This window comes from Schistocerca nitens, chromosome 4 (assembly GCF_023898315.1).
Source record: "Schistocerca nitens isolate TAMUIC-IGC-003100 chromosome 4, iqSchNite1.1, whole genome shotgun sequence".
Taxonomy (NCBI): domain Eukaryota; kingdom Metazoa; phylum Arthropoda; class Insecta; order Orthoptera; family Acrididae; genus Schistocerca; species Schistocerca nitens.
The window spans coordinates 194006105-194021685 of record NC_064617.1 but is presented as its reverse complement, the minus strand read 5'-3'; the positions used below and the strand labels follow the sequence as shown (position 1 = coordinate 194021685).

The 15581-nt window shown below is 43.0% G+C and overlaps 2 protein-coding genes and 1 pseudogene across 6 annotated transcripts in view; 1 reads left to right on the top strand and 2 right to left on the bottom strand.

Annotated features, from left to right (window-relative positions):
- Positions 1-15581, top strand: part of LOC126252287 (calcium uptake protein 3, mitochondrial-like) — a 558826-nt gene that overhangs the window by 372679 nt on the left and 170566 nt on the right. The gene's annotated exons all lie outside the window — the stretch shown is intronic.
- Positions 1-15581, bottom strand: part of LOC126252201 (GTP-binding protein Rhes) — a 559471-nt gene that overhangs the window by 511030 nt on the left and 32860 nt on the right. The gene's annotated exons all lie outside the window — the stretch shown is intronic.
- On the bottom strand, positions 11325-11442 carry LOC126253734 (5S ribosomal RNA; annotated as a pseudogene).

Genomic DNA, 15581 nt, shown 5'->3' with positions numbered 1-15581 from the left:
GAAACATATATGGGACGTTCTAGCGGATGGGCGTTTGCTTCTGTCTTACGAAGTAGCGTCAGAGGATGAACAGAAGTTTTTATGACACAGTATATGCTAATGCCACGTCTGACGAGTCACTCACTGTAACGAGATTTTAATGGGATATTCTCCGCCAGGCTTATATATGCAGTACATACTGCCTGCAGTCAGAACAGCTTAGAAGCAAAGCTTTTCTCTGTATTCTGTTAAGCTGGAGATCGTTGTCTGATAAATAAGAACCGGTCTTGGATTAATTTGCGGCCAATACCAACAACTTTTTTTTATTTGTTTCTTATTTACATTCCACCTAAGGGAGGTGAACTTGACTACGGCCGGATTCAAATTAGAAATAATGGGTTTACGGAAGCAAAACATAAGTTGCTGAAAAAGTGGTATAAACGACGTAACTTTGTTGACCTGAATGGGCTGTTGTTAAATCGCATTTAGTACCGGGCGGTTTTAGTGCAATTACTCACGGAGAACCGTGTGAGCTGCAATTATCGTATGACAGAGAAACTTGCTAGATATGCTAATGCGTTAATGCTAAACCGATTTACGCTGTTAAAAAATTAGTTCAAATTGGAGCCACCAGGTGCAGATCTAGCGCTGTACACTGTGACGATATGCGTGCCATCTACGCTGTCGCCTGCTAAACCATAACGTGAATGAACAGTATGGCGACCGTGCGCCGATAGTGAAACAGTTTTATGTGAAAGACAGCAATTACAGTGCTGCGTTGAGATACGTTCGCCGACGGGAAGATCTTAGGAGAGGCCCGAAGTATTTCAATGGTTTAAAGAAGTTGATAATGAAATTTGAAAACATGGATGAGCTTGGTGTGGCATCTGGAAGAGGAAGGCGTCCTATCCCAGTGGAAGTTATTGACGAGATCGCTGTTGCTGCTGACCGTGTAGCATATGCCTCGCGTATTGCTAGTGCTCGTGTAGTATCGCAAGAATTGTCCATCCCACGACCATCACTACGGAAAGCTTTGCGTCTATTTTACACTGGTACCCATACAAGGAATTCTTTACAGACGAAGGGAAAAACTGGTAGAAGCCGTCCTCGGGGAAGATCAGTTTGGATTCCGTAGAAATGTTGGAACACGTGAGGCAATACTGACCTTACGACTTACCTTAGAAGAAAGATTAAGAAAAGGCAAACCTATGTTTCTAGCATTTGTAGACTTAGAGTAAGCTTTTGACAATGTTGACTGGAATACTCTCAAATTCTAAAGGTGGCAGGGGTAAAATACAGAGAGCGAAAGGTTATTTACAATTCGCACAGAAAGGGAAGCAGTGGTTGAGAAGGGAGTGAGACAGGGTTGTAGCTTATCCCTGATATTATTCAATCTGTATATTGAGCAAGCAGTAAAGGAAACAAAAGAAAAGTTCGGAGTAGGTATTAAAATCCATGGGAAGAAATAAAAACTTTGAGGTTCGCCGATGACATTGTAATTCTGTCAGAGACAGCAAAGGACTTGAAAGAGCAGTTGAACGGAATGGACAATGTCTTGAAAGGAGGGTATAAGATGAACATCAACAAAATCATATCAAGGATAATGGAATGTAGTTGAATTCAGTCGGGTGATGTTGAGGGAATTAGATTAGGAAATGACACTTAAAGTAGTAAAGGAGTTTTGCTATTTGGGGAGCAAAATAACTGATGATGGTCGAAGTAGAGAGGATATAAAATGTAGACTGGCAATGGCAAGGAAAGCGTTTCCGAAGAAGAAAAATTTAACACCGAGTATAGATTTAAATGTCAGGAAGTCGTTTCTGAAAGTATTTGTATGGAGTGTAGCCATGTATGGAAGTGAAACGTTGACGATAAATAGTTTAGACAAGAAGAGAATAAAAGCTTTCGAAATGCTACAGAAGAATGCTGAAGATTAGATAGGTAGATCACATAACTAATGAGGAGGTTTTGAATAGAATTGGGGAGGAGTTTGTGGCACAACTCGACCAGAAGAAGGGATCGGTTGGTAGGACATGTTCTGAGGCATCAAGGGATCACCAATTTAGTATTGAAGGGCAGCGTGGATGGTAAAAATCGTAGAGGGAGACAAAGAGATGAATACACTAAGCAGATTCAGAAGGATGTAGGTTGCAGTACGTACTGGGAGACGCAGCAGCTTGCACAGGATAGAGTAGCATGGAGAGCTGCATCAAACCAGTCTCAGGACTGAAGACGACAACAACAACAACAACAACAACCCATACAAGATCTAGGCGGTGCAGCAACTGAAACCTCATGATCCACAACAATAGATTGAATATGCTCTCGGTTTCTGTCATGAGTGGAAGTTGATGAAATATTCTGTGGAGTGATGAGGCACATTTTACACTACAGGTGCCGTGAATCAACAGATATGTCGAATTTGGGGTACTGTTAAACCATGTGTTTGCGCGAAGAGGCTTTGTACCTTTTTTCTCTGTATTTTCTTTGGAGAGAATGCACCCAGAGAGCCTGTCAGGTGTACCGCGACACCTGCTGGTTATCAAGACCACCTTCTACAATATGTGATTCCTGCTTTGGAAGAAGCAACTGTGTGCAAACCACTATTTTCACGCAAGATGGGGCAACACCTCAGGTCGCTCAGCCAGAGAAACATTTTCTTAATGCAGCCTTCCACGAACGTGTTATGCCAGAGGTTTTCTTGCATAACCTGCAAGGTCACCTGATCTGAAGGCTTGTGACTTTTGTCTCTGGGGATATCTAAAAGAACACGTTTACCAGGGGCACGTTCGGTCTCTACCTGAAGACCAGTGTATAGGGACATGTTGCTCACATTCCACCAGACTGCAGCGAGCACCAGTTGATCACGTACTTTCACGGATGCAGCATCTTTTCGACCTCTGTAGTGTTCACATCGAGCGAACTGTGTAAGCGGCGGTTAATAATAAAATGAACATTATGCCTTTATCACTTGTTTCGCCTTTTCTGTCCGCATTCCGTCCCTAGTCCATTACATTTGAAAACACTTTTATACGTCTTTCTTGCATTCATAGCAGCAGATTTGCGCCTTTTTTCCAATGTAAATCAGTTCTGCGTTAACGCATTAGACTATCTACAAGTTTCGCTGCAGTAGGATAATTACAACCCACACTGGATCTTTGAATGCAGGTGCACTTTATTTATAATTACCCGGTTGTATTACTAGTTCTCAGGAATTGATTAGTTAAGAAGCGAAAGGAAGGTGACATTCATTGATACAGGCTGAGCAGCTTGTTACCGTTTGGCAAGTAAGAGAGGCAGAACGAAATATGGGGACTCAAGTTTACGGAAGACATAGGACTTGCGAAGAAGGTCTAGGTGGTTGCAGAGGTAAAGTAACGACTCAGCAGTCAGCATCAAATATTCGGTGATGAGAACGAAGATGTCGAGAACAAATGGAAAAATCCAATGGCATCGTTCAATAGGCCCAAGACAAGTATTTTCTGAGTAAGGTTTTAAGAGATGGGAAAGATCCAGATCCACTATGCTTTAATAGCAGTTTTATAAAAGCGTTACATAAACAACACTTCATCTCACATTCAAGAGAAGTAAAAACCTAGCTGACAAACAAAAGCTGAACGAACCGAAAAAGAGCGTAAGGATAGCAATGAGAGAAGCGTTCAATGATTTTGAAAGTAAGACGTTGTCAACCGTCCTGAGTAAAAACCCTAAGAGATTTTGGTCGTATGTAAAATCAGTAAGTGGGTCAAAACCATGTATTCACTCTCTTAGCGACCACAACGGCAGTGAAAGGGTTGGTTCAAATGGCTCTGAGCACTATGGGACTCAACTGCTGAGGTCATTAGTCCCCTAGAACTTAGAACTAGTTAAACCTAACTAACCTAAGGACATCACAAACATCCATGCCCGAGGCAGGATTCGAACCTGCGACCGTAGCGGTCTTGCGGTTCCAGACTGCAGCGCCTTTAACCACACGGCCACTTCGGCCGGCCACTGAAGGGGAAAATAACAGAAAGCCGAAATACTGAATTCGGTCTTCCGAAGTTGTTTCACCGCGGAAGATCGTAACACTGTCCCTCCTTTAAATAGTCGCACGAACTTCGATATGGCAGACATTGATATCACCGATCGCGGAATTGGAAAGCAGCTACAATCGCTTAGTAGTGGAAAGGCTTCAGGACCAGATGAGATTCCTACAAGATTCTATAAAGATTATGTGAAAGAAGTTGCTTCCTTTCTAGCAGTAATTTATCGTAGATCGCTTGAGCAACAAAAGGTACCTAACGACTGGAAAAAAGCGAGGTCATTCCTGTTTTTAAGAAAGGCCGTAAGACAGATCCACACGATTATAGACCTATATTATGACGTTTTTGAAAAATGAACATCTCCTCTATAAAAATCAACATGGATTTCGCAAACGGAGATCCTGCGAAACTCAGCTAGCTGTGTTCCTCCATGAGATCCATAGCGCAGTGGACGACGGCGTTCAGGTTGATGCCGTGTTCCTTGATTTCAGTAAGGAATTTGACAGCGTCCCGCATTGCCGTTTAATGAAAAAAATACGAGCTTACGGAGTATCGGAGCAGACCTGCGATTAGATTCAAGACTTTCTTACGGAAAGAACTCAGCACGTCGCTCTTAACTGAACCAAATCGACGGATATAAAGGTAAGTGTAATAGGACCGTTGCTGTTTAAAATATATAAAAATATCTAGTAGAAAGCGTCAGATGCTCTTTAAGGCTATTCGCAGATGGTGCAGTTGTTTATACCAAAGTATCGACGCCAGTAGTAAGAATTTGCAGAACGAGATGCAGAGAACTGATGAATGGAGCGGAATCTAGCAGTTGACACTGAACGTAAATAAATGTAACATATTGCGCACGAATAGGAAAAGAATACCACTACTGGACAGCTACACTATTAATGATCAACAGCCGGAGACAGCGCCTGCTGTAAAATATCTAGGCGTAACTATCCAGAGCGACCTTCATTGTAATGACCACATAAAACGGATAGTGGGAAAAGCAGATACCAGACTCAGATTCATCGGAAGAATCTTAAGGAAATGTAAATCATCCACGAAAGAAGTGGCTTACAAGGCGCTTGTTCAGCCCGATTCTTGAGTATTGTTCATCTATCTGGGATACGTGTCAAGTAGGACTGATAGAGAAGATCAAACGAAGAGCGGCGCATTTCGTCACGGGATCGTTTAGCTGGCGCGAAAGCGTTACGGAGATGTTAAACTCCACTGGCAGACGTTACGAGACCAAGAGAGGCGTTGTGCATCATGGAGAGATTTACTATTGAAATTTCGGGACAGCACTTACCTCACCACATACATCTCGCGTATTGACCACGAGGGGTAAATTCGAGAAATTAGAGCGAGTACCGAGGGCTTACCGACAATCATTCTTCCCACGCTCCATTCCCGAGTGGAACAGGGTTGGAGGGATCAGATAGTGGCACCGAAAGTACCCTCCGCCACACACCATTAGGTGGCTTGCGGAGTATGATGAAGATGTACAGGATACAACGGAGAGAAGATAGTCGCATATGGAGCGAAAGGTCGATTGCAAGTCTTTCGACGATCTTGAGGGAGTGATAAAACTCCAGAAGTGTGGATGTCCAGGTAACATTTGATTAGGTGAGGAGGGGCGGATTATGGGTCCTGTAAGTAGATCATCGATGTGCTAATAATGAGTGGATACTTCATCGTGGCACCTGGTGCTAGTTGTTGGGAACCGCAGGCTGACGCTGTGGAGCGTGATGTGTATCGATTTGTTTCACCCTGCAATAGGTAAGACGTAATCTGGGAATCAGCGCGGGATTAATTCTGTTTTGAAAGCGTTGTTTGTACGCCAGCTGTACCGCAGAGGAAACAGCTAACAAGGGAACCTCCCCATCGCACCCCCCTCAGATTTAGTTATACGTTGGCACAGTGGATAGGCCTTGTAGAACTGAACACAGATCTATCGAGAAAACAGGAAGAAGTTGTGTGGAACTATGAAAAAATAAGCAAAATATACAAACTGAGTAGTCCATGTGCAAGATAGGCAACATCACGGACAATGTGAGCTGAGGAGTGCAGTGGTCCAGTGGTTAGCGTGAGCAGCTGTGGAACGAGAGGTCCTTGGTTCAAGTCTTCCCTCAAGTGAAAACTTTAATTTTTTATTTTCAGTTTATGTGACAAAACTCTTATGTTTTCATCACTTTTTTGGGAGTGATTATCAAATCCACAAGAAAACCTAAATCGGGCAAGGTAGAAGAATCTTTTTACCCATTCGCCAAGTGTACAAGTTAGGTGGGTCGACAACGTATTCCTGTCATGTGACGCACATGCCGTCACCAGTGTCGTATAGAAAAAATCAGACGTGCTTTCCCGTGGAGGAATCGGTTGACCTATGACCTTGCGAACAAATGTTTTCGGTCCCCATTGGAGAGGCACGTCCTTTCGTCTACTAATTGCACGGTTTTGCGGTGCGGTCGCAAAACACAGACACTAAACTTATTGCAGTGAACAGAGACGTCAATGAACGAACGGACAGATTACAACTTTGCGAAAATAAAGAAGGTAAAATTTTCAGTTGAGGGAAGACTTGAACCAAGGCCCTCTCGTTCTGTAGCTACTCACGCTAACCACGGGACCACGGCGCTCCTGAGCTCGTATTGTCCTTGATGTTGCCTATCTTGCGCATGGACTACTCAGTTTGTATATTTTACTAATTTTTTTCACGGTTCCACAATACTTCCTGTTTTCTCGATTGATCTGTGTTCAGTTTTTCAAGGCCTATCCACTGTGCCAACTTATAACTAAATCTGAGGGGGGTGCGATGGGGAGGTTCCCTTGTAAGTCAATACAGTGGATCAGCGAGGGGTCACTTCATACGGATCTCAGGGCTATACAGGTACAGCGTGTGTTAATATAGTGCACAGCAGGCGATAGGAGTAGACCGAGGCGCTTACCTGTGCACATAATTTGGGAAGTCTAATTTGGTGGTGGTGGTGGTGGTGGTGGTTGTCGTCGTCAGTCCGAAGACTGGTCTGATGCAGTATTCCGTGCTAGTGTATCCTGTGCAAGACTCTTCATCTCTGGATAACTGCTACAGCCTACATAAATTTGAACCAGCTTACTGTATTCAAGCCTGGGTTTCCCTCTACAACTGGTACCCCCCCCCCCCCCACCCTCTCAAACTCCCTCCCACTACCAAAATGACAATTACGTAGTGTAGTGCAGCAGATTTCCGTCGTTCGAGGAGTGCTCTTGTAGCCACGGTCGAAGAACTGTGACGATCAGCGTGTGGTGTTCTATCATCAATACAATTTTCAGCACATTACATTTGTCTTTAATAGAAAATCGACATGACATAGAAATGGCCGTTGAAAGTGAATGGAAATTAAATCCGATGTTAAATGACATGTAATGTGAGTTTTGTAATTGCAATACGCCCATAAAAATATCAGGTAATGGTGCACCTAGCAGGGGGCGCGTTGGATGGCTCAATGTTGCGACTGCTCAAGAGACTCTTGAAGAGGTGAACGAATTTAGCCATCTTGGAGGTCGATTTAAGGAGGAAGATGATGCAACATGTTAACGGGACTTGAATTTTACAGGCCAAAAAAGTGAACCACGGGAACAGAAGAATATTGAGACACACAGTCCTCCTTTGGTGCGAAATGTTGACAGTAATTCAAAATTAATGCAACAATTAGAAGCTTTTGGAATGTGGTGTCACAAGTTTGTTGAAGATTAGATGGACTGCCTAATAAAGAGATCCAGTGGAGCATGTTTCTGTCGAAGAAAGGTAAGTAGCATACGGACAGGTCGAGATATCCGTATGTAAGGCATATAATTGATCCTGTAGGATGCAGCAGATGTGTTAAAATGAGGAGACCGTTGTCAAATAAGATCGAAGAACTAGAGACGCGAACACCTAGTAAATTAATTTGTCACTTAAGTGTTGAGGGAACGAACGACGGGTTTGTGAAACGATTGATACGCAAGAAACACTAGCAATCTATTGGAGGTCAGAGTGTATGGAGTTTCCGTGTAATTTATAATTTATTGCACGACAGGAGTGAATCACAGCAGTGCTAAATGTATGGCTGCAGGGTGTACAGACGACACCTGCTGAACGGGAATGTCTAAGCCTGGTTTGGCGTGATGTAATCCCTTCCAAGAGTTTCTAGGGATAAGGGAGCTGACTGCCTAACAGAACACGTAGGGTAGAGTTGTAAAACTACTGTACGCTATCGTAGATTGTCGTAAGTGAGCGTAGACTACGGTAGTTTTTCTAGTAGCTTTGGTCAGTTAAGATCGTAACTGCATTACCTGTCTGTTACGTGTGTTGCATACCTGTCGAGCGTTGCCTCATTTCAATCAGTTAGCTTCTGCAGTCAGTGTCTTACTAGACTCCCCTAGAATCTAGAAGTGGTGAAGTAAACTGTCTCGAAACTAACTGGGATTTATAAAGGGCCACAAAAGTTACGGAACATTTCTGTTATGCATACTTATCCTCATGTGTGTAACTTACAAAGAAACAGTATTTATAGCAAAATTGAAATCGCCAATGCTCAGTACAGATTTTATTCGAAAATTGTTGATTTGTAACGTGAACCAGAGGAATGCTGTAGCAAAAATAAAAAAATACAGATTTATCATACAGGTCTTGAAAAAGCAAAACAGAAACACATCAAACGTCGTTTCAATACTACGTCGAAGTTATACAAAACATGTTTCTGTTATTGCCAAACAACTTTCGCACTTACCAAAAATGACAGGAAACTCTTGCTTTGATTATGGTAAAGAATGTTCTATTGAGGACAAAATAACAATAATTATATAGATTTTAATGCTTGCGCATATAAACTGTACATCCATCAAAAGTGATTGATTGCTTTGGTTACGTAAAAATGTAGGAGCTACGCGATCAGCTAATTATTATTTATAAAACGCAATTTATATTTTTTATGTATATAAAATACACAATGGACTAACAATGGACGATGTGTGGTTCTAAGTATGTGCAAAACAAACGAAGAGAAGTTATCGGTTCCCAGTTCCTCTCTCACACACTCATTTATGGTTCGTTCCCTATCAATGCTACCAGTACTGCCGGTAATCCTGCCATTTACAAAGTCATTTATGCACTGTGTCAAAGCTACGGAACTGTAGTTGTGATTGAGCGCAACTCTTAATTCTGAGACTCAGCGCCACTTGGCGCTCAAACCTTCGATGCTCCTAAAATTCTGTGCGAGTCAGCATCCACCATTTTTCGGAGTTGAGACGGCCGTCGCAGAACTCGTATCTATCTCCACTGGCCAGAACACCTTCACCTTGTACCAGAACGAGGCAGAGTTTACACTGTCTATTAGTCCGTCGCTTCGTGACGGAAGCACCTGGGATGCAGAAGTGCTTTAGTGGCACACATGGGTAACTTTATCTTAGTGTCGAACCGTTGCGTAAAACAGAGGCCAAAAGGAGAAGGCGTCTGAGTGGTAATACGTAAGGTGGCGTATCTGGACTCAACATCAAATCACGTACAAATATGAAAACATAAAGAGCCGCTAGATAAGCTTCTAACGGCATGAAACTAATAAGCGAAACACGTCCACCTACAATCTTAATACAGCTGCGCCCACACAGTCTGCCAGAGAATCGTGGTAGCAGAAAGTGACGTAAACAACTAAACGTCAGAGTATAAATTGCTACATAGGTTAACAATTTCATCTGCTGCTTAACACGGATGAACTAGTTTCAGACTGGTGAATGAATTTCACTTTTCCTTTTTGTGATTTACTACGTTATTGGAATGGGTGACCTAGTATATTATCGGGATCTCGATCTGCTGACCTAACTAATAATGCAACTCTGGAGTCCAAGCAGTCTCAGAGGTACAGCCATTGTGTCTTTAAGAGCTGCTTCCAAGCCTGGTCAACTAAAAATGTGTGCCATGTTACTGAGTAAACAATCGACGTTTTGATCTGCAAAATCCGCTGAAATTACTCCACTGTGCCGAATCTGCTGAGGGTAGAATATCGTAGAAAATTGCAAAATATTACGATATTACATGAAATTTCCAATCATTCGAGTGCGGATTATCTGTGCATAGCTCTTTGATTTTTGAAAAAATAAAAAAAATATAACGACTGATGTATTCTTTATATACAGTAAACCTCCACCAGCATTCTTTAAAGTATCGAACTCACAAGTAGAAAACAGCTTGACATATCTGATTACAAATGAGTTAATGTGTTTAATATTTGAATTAAATTTTTCACACGTCTCAGTGTTTATGACGTCATATCTCCTGAACCATAGGTTCGCCTGACGTAAGTTTGGAAGAACATTCAGGTATATGTGGATACTGTCTGCAAAATGTATTTGGAATAGAATAGCAGTAGTAAAAATGTAATAAATCATAATGTAAAGTTCTTCTGCATGAACAGCGAAAATGTATTAGACGATAAAGTTTTTTTTCCTTTCATTATTTTGTAGGGGATGTCAGTTTCGAAAAGGTTTGGAGTTCTGTGTAAAGTTTGTTCGAAGCAGCTAAGTGCTGTCATTCTCAAATACTGGATGAATATAGGCTGAGTAATTTGCACGCTTTGAGTTAGGCTGTCTCAAGACGTGTACATAATTTATTACTTTTAATACTTCAGGGTATTGCGTTAAATGTAATGTATGAGTATTGACAGATTTTAATTTTTTAATTGTAATTGCAGGAAATCAAATTTTTGTTACCTCTGGAAGCTTAAAGATAGGCAACCTTCTGTAGGAACAGGAGACCGTTTTAGCTGTTTAGTAAAATATGTTCGTTCAGAATAGAAATTTGTGATGCAAAGACCTGGATGACGAAAACATCCGCGGATGGGCAAATAACGACGCCGTTGTACTAAGGTTTCAAACAGTAACTTGTAAGTGACGGGGGTGTAGTGAACAAACTGTGTTCGGTAGAGGAAGAGACCAAAAAGGAGGCAGTGGACTTCAAAGTGTGACACGTGGCATGTTTAGAAAATACAGCAGATAGCAGATTCCTGTGAAAGTGTGTGTAATATCCTTGGTTATCTGTGCAGTCTCGAGTCCACATCAACTCGGATAATTGGGAGGTTCAGTATACTTATATGTTAAAAAAAAAGAAAAGAAAGCACTCCGTCTTCAGGCCACGAGTGGCCTACTGGGACCATCCGACTGCCGTGTCATCCTCGGTGGAGGATGCGGATAGTAGGGGCGTGTGGTCAGCACACCGCTCTCCCGGTCGTAAGATGGTATTCTTGACCGAAGCCGCTACTATTCGGTCGAGTAGCTCCTAAGTTGGCATCACGAGGCTGAGTGCACCCCGAAAAATGGCAACAGCGCATGGCGGCCTGGATGGTCACCCACCCAAGTGCCGACCACGCCCGACAGCGCTTAACTTCGGTGATCTCACGGGAACCGGTGCACCCACTGCGGCAAGGCCGTTGGCATACTTATATGTTAGAGATGAATAATTCTTGTATCCATGCACTGTATTTAAAGATAATTGCACCCAGGTAACTGAATTCATACTGCTGATACCACTCGTTATTTTAAAGAACTTATAGTTCCAGCAGTCTTTCCCTACGGTCCAACTATGACAGCAGCACAACTATTCCTTATACAAGGGCTTGTGCGCACCTCAGCCGAATAATGTTGTATGGGTGTGTATACGTCAATTAGCATTCCTTAAGGCACACGTGCCCGTTGGGTTGTGCCAAATGTCTCCGGGCGCGTAGCCAGTACCCATCCATCTCTATAATCACCGCAAATGCTTCAGCGTCCACGTTTTGACTCGACGGTGGAATGTGCCTTGTTACAGAGAGTGTACGACTTCGTTAACGATTTAACTGTCCAGATGTTGGCATCACAGGGGCCTGTCGATGCCAGACTCCCTGACCCACTGATGGCTCTTCGTACTTATTGCCGTAGTTACGGTGTGACGCTTCCGTGGGGACACAGCTTTGAGGCGGGAGAAAAAATGAGCAAGAGTATAAAAAGAGGACCTTTGGAAGAAGAAGAAGGAGGAGGAGGAGGAAATGGATTGTAGGTCACTAACGTGGTTTGAGAGCGGAGGTTATGAAACGGAATCTCGAGGAGAGTCTAACTGGACTCTGTCGATCAACAATTGCATAAGACCTAACTCTCCCTGGCATGGAAACCCTTGTGTCTTGATTTTGGCTGCTAGTTGGAGCGACTCTCGTTATACCAAAAGTGAGATCGCCACGAAAATGTAGAGTGTAGTTCGCGCTTGAAATTACCGGCAGCGAAACAGTGAAAAAGTTATTGCGTTATTGTTGCCAGCAATGAGACTGGACTTCGTTCTGTCTTTTGGATTGTACTTACTTCTACTGGCCACACAAACCGCAGCCGGTCCTTGGCATCACTCAGTCCAGCCTTCACACTGTCCTGTCACCTGCCTCATCTCCCAGACCCAGTATCTGCATGTCTCCCATGGTATTATCCTTCATTCTCGGCCGTCCCAGTGGTCTCTTTCCTTCAACTTCTGCAGCCATTACAGCCTTTATTACTGTGTCCTCCACTGTCCTCCTCACGTGTCCGTACCATCTTAGTCTCTTAGTTTTCACACTCGCTACGACGTCAGTGTGTATAATTGTCTGACTTCTCTGTTTCTCCTTATTCTCCACTGTTCACTTTCTTTCACTGGTCCATATACTTTTCTCAGTACCTTTTTTTTTTCAAAGGTGATGAGTTTTTTCTCTGTTTTCTTTGTCGGGGTCCATGTCTCACTTGCAAAGCAGACAATTGGCTTGGTGATGGTCTGATATATTCTTATTTTTGTCTGCCTAGGTAGTAACTACGATCTTATGATGTTGTGCATAGCTCCTAGACATCTTCTCCCAGCTTGAATTCTTGTTACTATCTCTTGTTCTATAAGGTTTTGTTGGTTGAAGTTGACACTGAGGTACGTGAATGTGTCTGTATAGTTAGATTTCCGATTTTTAGGATGTTTGGTCCTAAATGAGCTCTTCTCCCTAGTACCATGAACTTCGTTTTACATTCATTTATACTTAGACCTACTTTCTTAGCTTCTTGCATTAGCACAGACCCCATTTCCTCCAGGTCTTCCATGTTCTTTCCTACCATCAGTGTCTGCAGCTCGTGGTCTAGTGGCGAGCGTTGCTGCCTCTGGATCACGGGGTCCTGGGTTCGATTGCCGGCCGGGTTGGGGATTTTTCTCTGCCCAGGGGCTGTGTTTGTGTTCTCCTGCTCCTCCTCCTCCTCCTCCTCCTCCTCCTCCTCCTCCTCCTCCTCATCATCATCATCATCATTATCATTATTTGTCACAGTGGCTAGATTGGATTTGGTAAAAAAAATTGGACTGTATAAGAATTGGGACTTCGTACGGGCGCTGATGACCGCGAAGATGAGCGACCCACAAACCACACATCATCGATATCATCATCCGCAAAAGCCAGGCCAGTTATCTTTTTTCCTATGGTGACGCCTCCGCTTTCACATGTTACTCTCCTCAGGGAGTTGTTGAGGGCCAAATTGAACAGGGTTGGTGATATATCATCTCCCTCTCTCACTCCTGTTATTACTTCAAATGCTTCTGGGAACTCCCCCTGTACTTTCACTCTACACTTTGATTCCATCCCACTCAGCCGGCCGGGGTGGCCGGAGCGGTTCTAGGCGCTACAGTCTGGAACCGCACGACCGCTACGGTCGCAGCTTCCAATCCTGCCTCAGTTGGCACAGTGGATAGGCCTTGAAAAACTGAACACAGATCAATCGAGAAAACAGGAAGAAGTTCTGTGGAACTATGAAAAAATAAACAAAATATACATACTGAGTAGTTAATGCTTAAGATAGGCAATATTAAGGAAAATGTGAGCTCAGGAGCGCCGTGGTCCCGTGGTTAGCGTGAGCAGCTGCGGAACGAGATGTCTTTTGTTCAAATCTACCCTCGACTGAAAATTTTACTTTCTTTATTTTCGCAAAGTTATGATCTGTCCGTTCGTTCATTGACGTCTCTGTTCACTGTAATAAGTTTAGTGTCTGTATTTTGCGACCGCACCGCAAAACCGTGCGATTAGTTGACGAAAGGACGTGCCTCTCCAATGGGAACCGAAAACATTTGATCGGAAGGTCATAGGTCAACCGATTCCTCCATAGGAAAACACGTCTGATATATTCTATACGACACTGGTGACAGCATGTGCGTCACATGACAGGAATATGTTGTCGACCCACCTAACTAGTACACTTGGCGAATGGGTAAAATGATTCTTCTACTTTGCCCGATTTAGGTTTTCTTGTGGATGTGATAATCACTCCCAAAAAAGTGATGAAAACATAAGAGTTTGTCACATAAACTGAAAACAAAAAGTTAAATTTTTCACTCGAAGGAAGACTTGAACCAAGGACCTCTCATTCCGAAGCTCGTTACGCTAACCACGGGACCACGGGGCTCCTGAGCTCGCAATTTCCTTGATATTGCACATCTTGCACATGGACTACTCAGTTTGTATATTTTGCTTATTTTTTCATAGTTCCACACAACTTCTTCCTGTTTTCTCGATCGATTAGTGTTCAGTTTTTCAAGGTCTATCCATTGTGCCAACTTATAACTAAATCTGAGGGGGGTGCGATGGGGAGGTTCCCTTGTAAGTTCTAGGGGACTGATGATCTCACAAGTTAAGTCCCATAGTGCTCAGATTCATTTGAACCATCACACACATTTTAGTCAGCTGTATCAACTTTTCAGGTATCCCATACTCTTCCACTATCCACATTTCCTCTCTTACTATGCTGTCATATGCTTTGTTGAAATCTATAAACAGGCAAAAGGTATCATGATTGTGCTCCCAGTTCTTATCTATTATTTGTCTTAGTGTGAATATTTGGTCTATTGTCGTTTTACCTTTTCTGAACCTTGCTTGTGCAATGTATCATACAGAAAATAATATTTCAAACATGTATCTTTTACGTCATTGTAAAGTCGTGTCGATACCAATAAACGACTAAACAGACTAAGCTATGGTGAAAATCGACAGAAAATGAGATGTTCGCTGGCAACATTCTTTGGGCGAGGGGAGGGGGAAGATGTAAGCGCCAGTTATTGTAGTTACGCCACTATCCTATTGCTTCTGCTGGCATCTAATTCGCGCCATAGTTGAGCGCGACGCTCGGGCAACTTAATTCTGACCGATTGTCTTCACTCTAAACTCTTGTTTGATAGAAGTCGGAACCTTATCTGGCTACTTGGATTTTACGCTTTCCGCAGGGCCGGTAAATCGTTTAAAGGCGTTTACTGGGATGGCTCTTTCGTCAGGACACGGGCGATTTCCTGGTCCAATAAGAACTTGTGCTCCTTCACTACTGACGTCTTCCTCAATGGTACGTTGAACGTAATCCTCGTTCCTTCTTTCTCCTTCCCATTCGGGATGATAGCGGGTGATATTTCTCATTCTGTTATGTGATAAGATCATGAAATGTTGTACCCAGCGCCATTTTCACTGTCTGCACTTTTGGACCGCAGCTTTCTCATGTAGTTTAATGTTGTTGCCCGCAGGCTCCCAGAAGATTCTACAATGAGTTTGGATTTGTGCTTTTTCTACCTAA